Genomic DNA, 13,243 nt, shown 5'->3' on the forward strand with positions numbered 1-13,243 from the left:
AAAGAGAGAAGCAAGCACAGTTGGGAACGTGTATGAAAATGAGGTCTGAAGTCCAAAGGGAGTTCATCTCTGATTCCTCCCTCTTGCCTATTTTCTATAAGCCTCTGTGGGAGAATCAGGAGACCTCAAAGTAGGAGAACAGAAACATATGTATCAGACTGACACACCAAATCAAACAAAAAGTGTTAAACATCTATAGGACTAAGGGTCTAATATATAACTGATAACAAATACTTTGTGATGAAAATATAATTCAATTAAAGCCTCTGGACATTCGTTCCTAAAAGCCAGCTCCTAATTTTAGGATTTCCACAGGACCTAGTGTGTGAAGTTAGGACATGGGATTCTAAAATGCTTTTTGAACTCAGTCTAGATGGTTTCATCTAAAGTGATCAGATGTTGGGGTCAGGTGATGATGGCACAGTGTAATGAAATTGGACTCACATGGGAAAAGTTCTGGGTTCACATCCTGGGACCTCCCTGATCATGCTGGGCCAGCACACATGTGCCTACAATCCAGGTTGGCTAAGACTGGGTGTGAGAGTAAGAGGTTCTCTCTCTCATAGAAGGAATAAATATACAAACTTTCAAAAAGTGAAGTGATGGGATGTCTTAATCTAGGAAGAAGTTTTCAGTCCATTTTCTCCAAAGTCAGTGAGCTCTGGTCCACTAGGCAGGGTATCACACACCATTCCTGTACAACTCAGTTGTTCCCAGGCCAGGGCTAGGTGTAGGTAAAACTGAGTGTGACACCAATGCTTCAGCCTCCACGGCCCCAGGCAGGACCTCCTCCAGTTCTCACAATCCCATCCAGTTGTTTTCACTGATGCCTGTCAGAAATAGCCTATCAGAAATAGCCTCCGTTGCTGCCTTTTGCCCTGGGCTGTCAGAGTGGCCCAGCTGCTCTCAGGGGAGAGACTTCTGGACAGGAAGGAGAGCAGGCTCAGCTCAGCTCTCAGCACACACCGCAGCCTGAGACCAGACACTTATAACCTTTCAGGATAGGCAACTCTTCCTTCTCTGGTCTGAAATGCCTACCTCCTGTGGGGCTCTGAACCAATCCCTCAGAACCCCAGAGGGTCAAAGAGCAAAGGAACCATGTCATCACCAAACAACCCATTCTTTCTGCTTTTCTATTTCACTCATCCTCTCCTGCATAAAACCTCCTCCTCTTTCTTCATCAAAAAGCAAAGTCTCAGGACTAGCAGTTAGCATGCAATGGCTATGTTGCTAGATTCCCATGTAGCGGACCGTGGTTCAAGTTCCGGATCCAGTGGCTTAAACTCATGCCGGGCGCGTGTGCGTGCATGCCCAAGATCCCGAGAGGAGAATGGAGGAGAAGGGATTGCGGCATGGCCATTCCCCCTGATGGGTGATTTCTCATTTTCTGTCTCTCTGTCTCTCTCTGTCTTTCTGGCGAGTGCATGTACCCTATAGCCAAAGCCTTTCAAAAAAAAAGAAAGAAAAAGCAAAGCCTCAGACACATCTAAACGCAGGGAGGCCATCAATTAGCTTTATTAGGAACATCCATCCTGAATCTCACTTGACCTCGCTGGGGGTATCCAAATGCCCTCAATCTGAATGATGCCTCTTAGCTTCAGTGTGGAGGAGAAGGGGGATTTAATACCCTATTTTGCTCTGATCAGCCTATATAGATCAAGGACTCTACAAAGACAGTGCATGAACCTATGAGGGCTCCCCAAGGATCTGGGAGGGCCATGTGGCTTGGTGAGAGCTTCCGACTTACTGTCTTTCTTTAGGACCAAGGTACCCTCAGATCTCCTGAAGCATCTAGAAAGCCTTTCTTGGTTCTACTCTCTGGGTGTAGCCTCCATTTCAATTCACCACAGCTCCTTGTGCCTCACAACAGCTCACACCCAACTCTGCTTTAGTATTCCCTGAGCAGCCTCTCTCTGTACTCCGATGGTACCACTAATAGTGTGGGGACTGGTTCCCTAGGCTGAGGCTTTGGATCTAGCCACTGCTGAACAGTACACTATTTATTTCAACTAAATTTGTTCGACTGTTCACATTGTACCCATTTATGGTCAACTCGTCCTGGAATGTGACAGGTGAAACCGAGTTCATTAAGTAGAGCAGCATCCTCTCCTCCTGCCCCACGTCCCCACAGCACCCTGGCAACGTCCCACAGTGAACACCAGTATAAACTTGCCCTTGCGCCCTGGACCAGCGCTCAATTCTCCTGGACACAGGCTAGTGCCTATTCTGATTCACCATGCTCCTGGAAAGGCCTTCCCCCTCCTCCCACTACAGCTCCTGGCTCCCCTTCCAGGGCCTTGGTGCCCGAGGCCCCTCCTTATACCCCCACTTTCTGCAGGACAGGGCACCTCACCAGGAGCTCCCTCTTGGCCTTTCGACAGGAAGGTGAGAAATGCCCAAGGAAATCAACAGAGGCTCTCAAATGGGCAAAAGTCATTATTTTCTTTTTAGAGTTACAATACCTAGTTTGGTGAAACAGGCGGTGGTTTCATGAGCTGCTTGTGGGAGGGTAAGTTGTTTCATCACGTTTTGGAAGGCAATTTGGCCAAGTGTCAAGCACCTTTAAAATGCTCATATCCTTTAATCCAGCAATTTTGACTTACAGCATTTCCTGCAATTCATAGAAAGAAGAAAACAAAAGAAAATTTAAAAGTCACTCCACCTCACTAGTATTAAAGAAAATGTGAATCAAAACACCAAGTTTCCACCACCCACCTGTCAGTAAAAATGTCACAGGTTGACAAGACACTCAGGGTGTGGGGAGATGGGCCCTTTTACACAGTGCTGCTTTGATGTGAATCGGCCCAGCATTTCAGAAGGAGCTGGCACTCTATAACAAAATTAAAAATATATATCCCATTTGAATATGTAATCTCAACTATAAGGACTACCCGAAAGAAGTATATCAACACGTAAAGGTACCTGAGGATATTTTATGCAGTACCCTTAGTAACTCCCAAAACGTATAAACATGCATGTCTATTTATGGCAAATGACGTCATAAATTATGGTGCATTTATATTATGGGATATTACACAGTTATTTAAAAAGAATGAGATCTTTATGTTTTACCCTGGAAATTTGTTTGAGATATATTAAATGAAAATAATTTCAGAGAAACATGTATTTTAAGACTCCATTTTTATTTTTTTAAAAGTATTTTTCATTCATTTATTTTTTAACAATTTTATTTATTTCTTCCAAAAACAAGAGTGGCTGAGAAAAAGCAAGAGGAAGAGAGACTCCATCCCCAATAGGGTCTTGATGCTACAATCACTTCAGCTAGCCCCAGGTCATGGACAGGTGCATGCCCAGGGTACTCAGGGATGTCTGGACCTGAACTGGGAAACTTCTCATGTGAGACCACCTCACAGAGTGCTGCATTTTACTACAGCAAACTGACCCTTGCATTTATTTTTATTTTTATTTTTATTAACAAGTTTTTATTAGGACTCCAGCAGCTCTGCGTCAGGCACCAGATATAATAATGAAAAACACATGATTCTTGACTTCCTGTGTGCTATTTAAGTATAGAAAATGCATAAAGAGGAAATATACCTCAAGAAATCATGGAGGGGAGGAAAGGTAGAATACTCATTTTTTAAAATTATCAATGCAGGGGCTTGTAGGTGGCATGGTAGTTAAAGGGCGCTGAAATCCCACATGGTTGACCATGGTTCAAGTCCTGGACCCAGCGGCTTGCTTTCTTGCTTTTCATCACTGTCTCACTCTGTCCCTCTCTGGTAGGTATGTATATGTATGTTTGTATGTATGTATATATAAAGAAAGTTAAATGATTCTTTAAAAAAAACTTACCCTGAGACCAGCAGTTGGCATAATGGCTATGTCACTAGACTCCCATGTAGTCGACTGCAGTTCAAGTCCCAGACCTGGTGGCTTAAACTTACGTCAGGCACGTGTGCGTGCGTGCTTAAGATCCCAAGAGCAGAATGGAGAAGGGAATGTGGCATGGTCATCATTCCCCCTGGGGGGTGATTTCTTGCTTTCTGTATCTCTCTGTCTTTCTGGTGAGCACACGTGCCCTATAGCAAAAACCTCTCAAATAAATAAATAAATTGGGACCAGCCGTTAGCGTAATGGCTATGTCGCTGAACTCCCACGTAGTCGACTGCAGTTCGAGTCCCGGACCTGGTGGCTTAAACTCATGCCGGGCGCGTGTGCGTGCGTGCTCAAGATCCTAAGAGGAGAATGGAGGAGAAGGGATTACGACGTGGCCATCCCCCCTGGTGGGTGATTTCTCACTTTCTATCTCTCTGTCTCTCTCTGTCTGGTGAGTGCATGCACCCTATAGCAAAAACCTCTAAAAAAAAAAAATTACCCCTGCATTGCTTGAATTATTTCACTGAACCTGTAATACTTTTGAAATGAAATTTGAAAATCTCTCTCTCTCTCTCTCTCTCACACACACTCCCCCCCCCAAAAAAAAAAAAAAAAAAAAAAAGGAAAATAAAAAACCCTAACGAAATCATTAGGGCCCAGGAATTTATGTTCAGGGCCATATTATCAGGCAGTGGTTATGAGCTTGTCTTTGGAGCCAGATTGCCACTGACTAGTTGTGTGATCTGCCACTGACTAGTTGTGTGACCCTGAGGAAATCCTCTGACTTCTCTGGGTTTAAGTTGCCTTTTCAAGAAGGTGGACATCACAGTCATGCTTAGCGGAAAGGTGACTGCGAGGCTTAAAAGAGATGATGTACGTGAAGCATTTAGCATGGTGTTTGGCACAGAGTAAGCGCTTGACAAATGGCAGCTATAAAAGCAGTAAGGACATGTGTCCTACCATGGCATAACACTGCAAATCTGAGATGTCTGACCATTGCTATGTTAGTAATGAGCACCTTTATGGAGACTCGCGGAATCATTAGAATCACATTTGCAAAGAATATTTCATGAAATGGGAAAACGAACTATAATTGTGTAGCAAGTACAAACATATATTTGCTATAATTCCCATTTCAATAAAACATGGATCGGTGTATATGTATAGGAGAGAAACCCTGGAAGGAAATCTCCAGGATATTAACAAGTTTTCTGAAGCTTTGGTAACATCCCCTTGCCTGTTTTCCAAATGATGAACAGTAAACCTCTTCAATTGAAGAGGGCCTCTGTGCTTTTCTCAAGCTTAGAGGGCAGAAACGGTCAGGTTGTTCAACTTCCATTCTTCTTCCTGTGGTTAAGAAGGAGAATCCCAAGTGATCACAGGAAGTGTGGCACTATGAAGTAAGCTTAGACGGCAGAAACGGTCAGGTTGTTCAACTTCCTTCCATTCTTCTTCCTGTGGTTAAGAAGGAGAATCCCAAGTGATCACAGGAAGTGTGGCACTATGAAGTTGGGAAGCAAGGCAGACTGAGTCTCTGAAGACAGAGCCCAGTCTAAGCCAGAAAGCAGAGAAAGTCAATGGGGTTTACATGAGAAGGCAGAGCTCCTGATTAGGGAACCTAATTTTAGAGCTTGAAGGAAATGTAGAGACCATCTAAGTCTTTGCCTGCAGAGTGGTCTGTGGGTCACCTGAACTTGTTGGGAATTTAGACCCTTCAGACTTATCCAGATCTGCTAAATCAGAATCCGTACTGTTCAAGCCAAAAAGGACAACTGTAAAGTAAATGTTATGAGGAAGAGAGGAATTTATTGGTCTCACAAAGCTATCATCAAATAAGGGTCAGACTCTGGGGCATGTAGTCAGCCCCACCAGCAACACGGCCAGAGGGAACTCACATGTCCACTGACCCTGAAAACGTGAGGGTTTTCTATAATAATAAAAGGCTTACAATACATGTAAGTTGTTCTGGATGAGCTTATATTGAACCAAGACAGTGGAGGAGGATCTTAGGGAGAAGGAGGAAGAGACAGGATTGGGTGAAAATCTACTAGAAGCAGCAGTCTGAAGCAACTTATGGGCAGGGAGGGCAGTCCATTCAGCAGAGCCAGCCTGAGGGAAACTGCGAACTGGAAGGACTTTGAGAAAGCATGTCAGTGACAGTCACTTCGTCAATAGGGAATAACACAACCCGCAGGCAGGCGGGTTAGCCACCTCTTCTTCCTCATAGTTCTTAGTTCTCTGGCCCTTATTTAAGTTTTATATATCATCCTCTCTTCTAGATAAACATCTTCACAATTGTAATAAGATTCCCAGGTGATGCTTGGGAAGTGACTGACATTCCTGTGATTTCTGTATATGGGGAGCCTGAGACTCTTCAAAGGCAGAATGACATGTGCAAGGTCACACAACCCTTAAGTAGAGACCAGAAACAGGTCGCCGGACCCCTTGCCCTCTGTTTTCTCAGTGTGTCTTGCTGCCCCTCACTACATTATGTGATACTGTCCCTCCCCCACTGGCTCCCCCCACCCCGTCTTTTCTAGTCCAGTAATTTTACAGGAGTGGTATTTTATTTATTAGGCCTTTGATGTACTGAGAAAAATTATTCTTGCTATATGGTGATAGATGAAGTCAAGCTCAGCATCCATTGCCAACATTATTGAAAATGTCTTGTTCTAGCTCCTTGGAAGTTTTTTTTTTTTTTTTTTTTTTTTTTTTTTTGAGGGGTTTTAGTTCTAAGCCACCGGGTCTAGGACAAGAACTGTAGTTGACTACGTGGGAATCCAGTGACATAGCCATTACGCTAACTGCTGGTTCCCTGGAAGCTTTTGTTTGTGTTTTCTTGAAGGTTTTGCTATAGGGTGCATGTGCTCACTGGAGACAGACAGTGAGAGAGAAAAGTGAAAAATCACCCCCCAAGAAGGATGGCCATGCCACAGTCCCTTCTCCTCCATTCTCCTCCTGGGATTTGGGACACGCACACACATGTGCCTGGCATGATATTCAATGTGCTGGGTACAGGACTCGAATCACAGTCGGCCATGTGTAATCACCACACCACCTGCTGGCTTTCTTTTTTTATATACTTTTTTCATGGAGGTAGTACCAAGAGGGGAAGAAAGAACGAGAGAGAGAGAGAGATCAGTCCCTCACCCCCCACCATGGGACCTGGTCACACAGCAATCCCTTCTCCAATTCTATATCCAATCAGAACTCTGGCACAGGTACGTGAACCTGGCATGTTCCTTAAGCTACTGGGGCACAGACATGAACCCTGATTAGCCATGCGGGATCCAGCTGCCTTTGTGCAGCAGCCAACCATTGTGGATGGCTGGCTCCCCTTGAACTCTTCTAAATGCCCACTGAATTGGTCTTCAGTCCCTTATAAAGTTGCTGTCACCAGTCCAAGTGAAATCACAGCCCTAAGGACAACGGAAAAGCTCGGTTCTGACCTGATTCTGCCCAAGTGTCTTCCCCATCCTACTCTTCCCTTTGTCTGTGATCTACCTTGGTTCTGCTCCATTCTCTTTCGCTTCCATCAAAGGTTTAATTATGCGACCACAGATTTATTAAATGTTTAAGTATATGTCCCCTGAATGAAGGTTTCTCAGTAATAAGGTGCCTTCAGAAGGAGAAGAGCAGGTCAAGCGTGGGTGTAATTTGGAAGAGTTTGACATCAATCATTTCATCTCTGACAGGGTTAATCACAGCTTTGGTTTTTAAGCCCTGGACTTTCTGGACTGTGCCTTCCAAGGTCACTTGGGTGCCCCGAATTAATTTTAAAGATGCATGATTGCTTGTGGTTCACTGAGTTAGTTTATAATATTAAAAAAAAAAAACTCATTTGATTTCCCCTCAAATTATGAACCAAAACATAAATTGCCTTGAGATGGCCAGATAATACACCATTGTAATAGAAAAGAAAAATCAACAGCTATCACTATGTTTAAAAGCCAAGGCAAATGGTAAGAGAAAAATCTGCCTTTTTGAGGACATCATACACAGTGTGTTGGAAAATTGCTGAGTACTGAGTTACTCCTATTCATAAAGATTTCACTGATACTTTTCCTGTGTCAGACATCATTTTAGATATACTGGGGGGAGTGGCCCAAGAATGGCTCCCTGAGGGCCTTTCCAGTGTAAGTATTAGAGAAACAGTCAACGTTGGCCCAGGCAGAATATAAGAATAATAAGAGAAGTCTATGTCCTATGGGGGTTTGTACAGACAAGTTAGTCTGTATGTAAAGATCAAGGAAGGTCAGAAGTGGTAGTATTCAAGAAGAGCTTTTTAAAAAACTTTTTAAGAGAAATTTTTGCTATAGGGTATTTGTGCTCAATGGAGAGAGAGAGAAAAAGTGACAAGTCCCCCCTGACCCACCCCCCCCAACCAGGGGGGATGGCCATGCTGCAATCCCTTCTTCTCCATTCTCCTCCTGGGACTTTGGACACACATGCCCGGCATGAGTCTCAAGCTGCCGGGTCCAGGACTCAAACCTTGGTTGGCCATGTGGGAATGCAGCACCTCAACTACCTCAGCTACCACACCATCTGCTGGGCTACAAGGTAAGCTTTTAAATATAAAAATTTAAAAATTTTCTGCTTTATTTATAAACTTAAAAAATTACATGTAGGTATCCTAATAAGTGAAATCATTTAGATCCATGTAAAGAAAATGTTAGCTCTCTATCCTTTCTCTTATCTAATTCTAACTTTTTTTTTTTTTTTTGAGAGGTTTTTGCTACAGGGCATGTGCACTCACCAGAAAGACAGAGAGAGACAGAAAGCGAGAAATCAACCCCCTGGGGGGATATGGTCACGCCACAATCCCTTTTCCTCCATTCTCCTCTTGGGATCTTGGGCACGCATACACATGCTCCTGGAGTGAGTTTAAGTTACCGGGTCCAAGACTCAAACCACAGTAGACTACATGGGAGTTTAGTGACATAGCCATTATGCCAACTGCTGGTCCCTAATTCTACCTCATCTTAATCCCAGCAGAGTAATCGATGTCGACTTCTGGATTGTTCTTACTTACCTACACATATATTACTGTCTAAAACCTTGCTTTGTTATGTGTATAACAAAAATAGGATATTATATATATTATTCTATATATTTTTTCATTTAATAAAAATAAAACTCCCTGGGGGAGTGACAGACAGAGAGGGAAAGAAGAGCAAGAAAGAGCAAGAAAGCAACCCCCAGGGAGGAGAGTAATGCTGCAATCCCTTCTCTTAGGATTTTTCCCTCTTTTCTGAATTTTGAGCAGGCAAACACACGTGCCTGGCAAGTTTCACAAGCTGCTGAGTTTGGGACGTGAGCTTATATAGTTGACTGCATGGGATTCTTGCCACAGGTTGGCCCAATAAATGTTTAAGAAGATGGATATGTTTCTTGTTCTGGTTTATTGTCCTGGTTTTATCACACTGTAAGAATCTACTGAAATAAAAATTAGATTGTACTTCATGAATATTCACAACTATTATATTCCATTAAAATTATTTAGAGAGAGAGAGAGAGAAAGACTGTCTTCACTTCCCATTGATTCTTCAGTCCGTGGCTCTAGACCCTCACTATACATTCTCACCTTGGGTTCAAAGATACCTGTTTCTTTCTAATGGGTTCCTTTTGTCTATATAAATTTGAGGAGAGGTTCTGTGTGTTTTTTTTTTTTTCCTTTCCTTTTCTTTTCTTTTTGTAACTTGCAACAAAGCGATCCTTAACTATAACCTTTGGCCATCAGTAGAGTTGACGGAAAGTTATTCTTCCACACCACATGAAGATAAAGGGACATGGCACAGCTACCTGACTGGGAGATGATAATCTGTCTCGTGTAGAAAGAGATATAGGTTGTTTGATTTTTCAATAGCAGAATGCTTATAACTACTACATATATGCCCAAAGTGTGAAGATTGGCGGTGGTCTGTTTTTAATAACTATTTTCCTAAAAGGTGAGCAGGGGGAGGGGGACTCTCAAAATGTTGCATTTCATGGAACCAGCAGTTAGCGTAAGGGCTATGTCGCTGGACTCCCAAATAGCCGACCACGGTTCGAGTTCCGGATCCAGTGGCTTAAACTCACACTGGGCGTATGTGCGTACGTGCCCAAGATCCCGAGAGGAGAATGGAGGAGAAGGGATTGCTGTGTGGCCACCCACCCTGGGGGATGATTTCTCGCTTTCTCTCTCTCTGTCTCTCTCTGTCTTTCTGGCAAGCGCATGCACCCTATAGCAAAAACCTCTCAAAAAATAAATGTTGCATTTCATGAACTTACTTGACTTGATGCTGCACCTCTGATGAGAACTGATCATCAGAAGAAATAAGGCACCCAGCCTGGTATGGAGACAGTGTGGACCCAGGAATCAGAGACGGTCAGTTGTTAGTGGTATAACCTTGGAAATAGGACCCTTGATTTTTCTTCAGTTTTGAGACATGTGTGAGGTTATTGGGGAGATTAAATGAAATAATGTACACAATGTCTGGCACATGTGAGTGCTCTACAGTGTAAGTCCATCCGTCTCTCTCTCCAACTCATGCCTCTACAGCTCTTCTTCTCACTGTTATGTAGGAATCAGGTTCTTCTGGTGCCCATCTTTTCTAAGGTTAAAGCAGTTTTTCCCTCTTTCTAGTGCCATGTAGCAAGGTAGAGAGAGAAGCCCACCAGAGACCATGGTGCCCCAGCCAGAGAGAACGGTGCCCCAGCCAGAGAGAATGACCAGGGAAAAGCCACAGAGGCCTGGAGTGGTGGGGAGAGGGGAAGGACTGCATGTGTAGCACAATCCTGGGGCATATTGCTGAAATGAAAAGCTATCCAATAAGACAATTTTAGAATCAACCATCGAGATTTTCTTTTTTTACTACTACAAAGACCAACTCTGCCAAGTAATTAGAATGCTGAGTCTTTGAGGACATTGGCTCATATAATGGCATGAGGTCAATCCCTGAGCTGTTTGTCCATCGGCTAATGGTGATTCCCTAAGCAGTTTTCTCAGCTGACAGCTACAGGGACTTATAATTTAACGTTGATTAAACACAGCCATATGCTGTAATTTTGTCATTATAAAAGTTGACCATAAACTTTGTAATGACATAAGTTCTCAAAAGCTTACAGGCTAGAACAAATAGCTAAAAATAAAGCAATTTAAAACAATTAGAACATGAATAAAATTGCTGATTAATACTAAATAGTTGCGAAGTTCTTGGAATTAAGAAGATGGATATGTTTCTTGTTCTGGTTTATTGTCCTGGTTTTATCACACTGTAAGAATCTACTGAAATAAAAATTAGATTGTACTTCATGAATATTCACAACTATTATATTCCATTAAAATTATTTAGAGAGAGAGAGAGAAAGACTGTCTTCACTTCCCATTGATTCTTCAGTCCGTGGCTCTAGACCCTCACTATACATTCTCACCTTGGGTTCAAAGATACCTGTTTCTTTCTAATGGGTTCCTTTTGTCTATATAAATTTGAGGAGAGGTTCTGTGTGTTTTTTTTTTTTTCCTTTCCTTTTCTTTTCTTTTTGTAACTTGCAACAAAGCGATCCTTAACTATAACCTTTGGCCATCAGTAGAGTTGACGGAAAGTTATTCTTCCACACCACATGAAGATAAAGGGACATGGCACAGCTACCTGACTGGGAGATGATAATCTGTCTCGTGTAGAAAGAGATATAGGTTGTTTGATTTTTCAATAGCAGAATGCTTATAACTACTACATATATGCCCAAAGTGTGAAGATTGGCGGTGGTCTGTTTTTAATAACTATTTTCCTAAAAGGTGAGCAGGGGGAGGGGGACTCTCAAAATGTTGCATTTCATGGAACCAGCAGTTAGCGTAAGGGCTATGTCGCTGGACTCCCAAATAGCCGACCGCGGTTCGAGTTCCGGATCCAGTGGCTTAAACTCACGCTGGGTGTATGTGCGTACGTGCCCAAGATCCCGAGAGGAGAATGGAGGAGAAGGGATTGCTGTGTGGCCACCCACCCTGGGGGATGATTTCTCGCTTTCTCTCTCTCTGTCTCTCTCTGTCTTTCTGGCAAGCGCATGCACCCTATAGCAAAAACCTCTCAAAAAATAAATGTTGCATTTCATGAACTTACTTGACTTGATGCTGCACCTCTGATGAGAACTGATCATCAGAAGAAATAAGGCACCCAGCCTGGTATGGAGACAGTGTGGACCCAGGAATCAGAGACGGTCAGTTGTTAGTGGTATAACCTTGGAAATAGGACCCTTGATTTTTCTTCAGTTTTGAGACATGTGTGAGGTTATTGGGGAGATTAAATGAAATAATGTACACAATGTCTGGCACATGTGAGTGCTCTACAGTGTAAGTCCATCCGTCTCTCTCTCCAACTCATGCCTCTACAGCTCTTCTTCTCACTGTTATGTAGGAATCAGGTTCTTCTGGTGCCCATCTTTTCTAAGGTTAAAGCAGTTTTTCCCTCTTTCTAGTGCCATGTAGCAAGGTAGAGAGAGAAGCCCACCAGAGACCATGGTGCCCCAGCCAGAGAGAACGGTGCCCCAGCCAGAGAGAATGACCAGGGAAAAGCCACAGAGGCCTGGAGTGGTGGGGAGAGGGGAAGGACTGCATGTGTAGCACAATCCTGGGGCATATTGCTGAAATGAAAAGCTATCCAATAAGACAATTTTAGAATCAACCATCGAGATTTTCTTTTTTTACTACTACAAAGACCAACTCTGCCAAGTAATTAGAATGCTGAGTCTTTGAGGACATTGGCTCATATAATGGCATGAGGTCAATCCCTGAGCTGTTTGTCCATCGGCTAATGGTGATTCCCTAAGCAGTTTTCTCAGCTGACAGCTACAGGGACTTATAATTTAACGTTGATTAAACACAGCCATATGCTGTAATTTTGTCATTATAAAAGTTGACCATAAACTTTGTAATGACATAAGTTCTCAAAAGCTTACAGGCTAGAACAAATAGCTAAAAATAAAGCAATTTAAAACAATTAGAACATGAATAAAATTGCTGATTAATACTAAATAGTTGCGAAGTTCTTGGAATCAACGGTGTCAGTGTAGAACAGATTTTTTTTTTTAAAGACTTCCATTCTAAGAAGAACAAAAAGTCTTTGGAAGATCCATGACTGTCTAGGCTCATCTAGGCAGAAAGTAGGGGTATGTAATAGGTGTCCCTTACCACGACCACATGTCCTGCTGGATTGAGTCATTCCTTAATAATAAATAGAGTGGGGACCAGCAGTTAGCGCAATGGCTATGTTGTTGGACTCCCATGTGGTTGACTGCAGTTTGAGTCCTGGGCCCGGTGGCTTAAACTCATACTGGGTGTGTGTGTGTGAGTGCTCAAGGTCCTGAGAGGAGAATGGAGGAGAAGGGATTGCAGCGTGGCCATCCCCCCCCCCCCCGGGGGGGTGTT

At 43.1% G+C, this 13,243-nt stretch overlaps 1 long non-coding RNA gene across 2 annotated transcripts in view; it reads right to left on the reverse strand.

Annotated features, from left to right (window-relative positions):
• The window catches only part of LOC106735127 (uncharacterized), a 137,088-nt gene that overhangs the window by 65,677 nt on the left and 58,168 nt on the right, over window positions 1-13,243 (reverse strand). For both annotated transcript variants that reach the window (XR_001370546.1, XR_001370545.1), the window contains exon 2: window positions 2,463-2,611. This is a non-coding gene — a long non-coding RNA (uncharacterized LOC106735127). The remainder of the gene's footprint in view (window positions 1-2,462; window positions 2,612-13,243) is intronic.

Source organism: Tupaia chinensis, unplaced genomic scaffold, assembly GCF_000334495.1.
Source record: "Tupaia chinensis unplaced genomic scaffold, TupChi_1.0 Scaffold000311_2, whole genome shotgun sequence".
Taxonomy (NCBI): Eukaryota; Metazoa; Chordata; class Mammalia; order Scandentia; family Tupaiidae; genus Tupaia; species Tupaia belangeri.